Here is a 3,602-nt window from a genome sequence, read left to right on the forward strand (position 1 = left end):
ATGTCACAATGCAACATTGAGTAAATTGCATGGTAATGTATTATTGTGAGAATGATTGTTGTGCTACTTGTCACATTGTGAAAATACTTGTCAAAATGCAATATTGGATATATTTTCGTGCCATTCCCACGCCACAAATATTAAATTCTAATATTAAACCAAATATTATAAACCCAGAGCAGTATTATTAAAAACCCGAGTGATTAATATTATAATCCATTGAAATACTATTACTAATATTAACACTATATATATGTGTGTGTGTGTGTGTATGTATGTATGTATGTTTGGATCTTACTATTAATATTAATTTATAAACCCAAGATATTAATATTATAAACCCAAGGTATTATTAACAATTATATTATAGTAATATTACAGTATATTAATAATAATAAATATATATTGTATATTAAACTCAAATATATTATTAATATGTTATAAAACCTAAGATTAAAAACTCTAGGAGTAATATTATAAAACCTATCATTCTAAGTCTTAACATTATAAAACTTAAACTCAATATTATAAACTTTAATAAATCCAATACTATAAACATAAGGGATTAATATTAAAAATATCAACGATAAACATTATAAATCATTGAAATTAATATAATGCACCAATTAATAAATCAAAGAGATTATTAATATTATAAACCAAGGGATTAATAAACTCAACGGATTAATATTATAAACCTAAGACACAAAATTATAAACCCTTGGGATTAATATTGTAAACTCAAGGAATTATTAATATTATAAAACCGGCGGATTAATAAACCGAATGGACTAATATTAGAACCCCAAGGGATTAATATTACAATCCTTTGGGATTAATAAACCCAAACGAATAGCCTTGTAAACCCAAGGGTTTAATATTATAAATCCAAGGGATTAATAAATCCAATGGATAAATATTGTAAACCAAAGGGATTAACATTATGAACTAAAGAGATTAAGATTATAAACCAAAGAGATTAATAAACGAAATGGATTATTAATATTATAAATCGAAGGGACCAATAGACCCAAGGGATTAATTTAATAAACCCAAGCATTTATTAATATTATAAACCCAAGTGTTTATTAATATTATAAAACTAAGTGCTTATTAATATTATAAAATCAAGGGATTAATTAATCCAAGGGATTCATATTAAACCCTATGATTAATGCTATAATCCCAAGGGATTACAAACCCTATGATTAATATTATAAACCCTAAGATTGGAAATCTCAAAATATTATTACTCATATTAGGGGATTAATATTATAAACTCGAGGAATTGATATACTGAAGCGTATAATAATATTATGAACCCAAGGGTTTAAAATCCCTAGGATTAATTTTCTAAACCCTACGATTATAAAACCTAAACTCAATATTATAAACTAAAATAAATCCTAAACCCTAAACCCAATATTATAAAACCTAAACCCTAAACCAATATTGAGTAAATTGCATGATAATGTATCATTGTGAGAATGATTTGTTACTCTACTTATCGCATTGCGACAATGTTTGTCAAACTGCAATGTGGGATAGATTTTCGCACTATTCCAACAACGCAAATATTAAATCCTAATGTTAAACCAAATATTATAAACTGAGGGAAATATTATTAAAAACCTGAGTGATCAATATTATAAACCATTGAGATAATATTACTAATATATATATATATATATATATATATATATATATATATATATATATATATATATATATATATATCCTTGGGTTTATAATATTAATATTAATATCGGTCGAGGATCTTAATATTAATATTAATTTATAAATACAACACATTAATATTATAAACCCGAGGTATTATTAATAATTATATTATAGTATGTTAATAATATTAAATATATATTGTACATTAAACTCAATATATATTATTAAAATGTTATAAAACTTAAGATTAAAAACTCTAGGATTAATGTTATAAACTCTACCATTATAAGCCTTAGCATTATAAAATCTAAACCGAATATTATAAACCTTAATAAACCCAATATTATAAACTTAAAAGATTATTATTAATATTCTGAGCTATATATTATAAATAAGGGTTTAATATTATTAACTAAAGAAATTAATAAACCTAAGAGATTATTAATATTATAAACCAAAGGGATTAATAAACTCAAGGGTTAATATTATAAATCTAAGGAATTAAAATTATAAACTGGATTAATATTGTAAACCCAAGGGATTAATAAACCTAAGGGATAATTAACATAAACCCAAGGGATTAATATTACAAACCCTTGGGATTAATAAACTCAAGAAATTAGTATTATAGACCCAAGCGTTTAATATTATATACTAGAGGGATTAATAAACCCAATGGATAAATATTATAAATCAAAGGGATTAAGATTATAAACCGAAGTGATTAATAAATCCAATGGATTATTAACATTATAAATCGAAGGGACCAATAGACCTAAGGGATTAATTTTATAAACCCAAGGAATTAACAAACCCAAGCGTTTATTAATACTATAAACCCAAACGTTTAATAATATTATAAATCCAAGTGCTTATTAATATTATAAACTCAAGGGATTGATATTATACTCCCAAAATATTACAAACCCTATGATTAATATTATAAATCCTAAGATTATAAATCTTAAAGCATTATTAATCATATTAGGGCATTAATATTATAAACCTGAGGAATTGATATACCTGAGGGATTACTGAGGCATGTAATAATATTATGAATCCAATGAATTAAAATCTCTAGGATTAATATTATAAACCCTACGATTATTAAGCCTAAACCCAATATTACAAACCAGAATAAATCTTAAATTATAAATCTAATATTATAAACCCTAGACCCTAAATTAATATTTAAACCCTAAACCCTATATTATAAACCAGAATATTGAACCCTAATTTATTCAATGTCACAATGCAACATTGATTAAATTGCACAGTAATGTATCATTGTGAGAATGATTGTCACACTACTTGTTGCATTGCGACAATGCTTGTCAAATTGCTATGTTGGATATATTTTCATACCATCCCAATGCCACAAATATTAAATCCTAATATTAAAGCAAATATTATAAACTGAGGTTAATATTATTATAAGGCTGAGTGATTAATATTATAAACTTTTGGGATTAATATTGTAAACCGAAGGCATTAATATTATAAACCCTTGACATTATTTTTTTTTTTTTTTTTTTTTTAAATTTTTATGTTGTGGTTCATGGACACCTTTGGTCAGCGGGTGGCGCTACGTTCATGGGAAAATCTAGGGCTGATGCCCCTCAGTCTATAAAAAGACCTAACCCCAAGAGCTTTCAGGAATTGACCCTGTGACCTCCCAAAAGGCGAGGCCCCAACTTGACCGATTGAGCTGACTCTTGGGGCTAAACTCTTGACATTAATATTATATTCAAATAAATTATTAATATTATAAATGCAAGGGATTAATAAACCCAAGATATTAATATTATAATCCCTTATGATTAATATTATAAAACCAAACGATTAGTATTATAAACCTAAAGGTTTATATATTATAAACTCAATGGATAAATATTATCAACCAAAGGGTTAAAATTATAAAC

Source organism: Pinus tabuliformis, chromosome 9 (genome assembly GCF_031772625.1).
Source record: "Pinus tabuliformis cultivar Carrire ecotype Pingquan chromosome 9, CPIR1, whole genome shotgun sequence".
Taxonomy (NCBI): Eukaryota; Viridiplantae; Streptophyta; class Pinopsida; order Pinales; family Pinaceae; genus Pinus; species Pinus tabuliformis.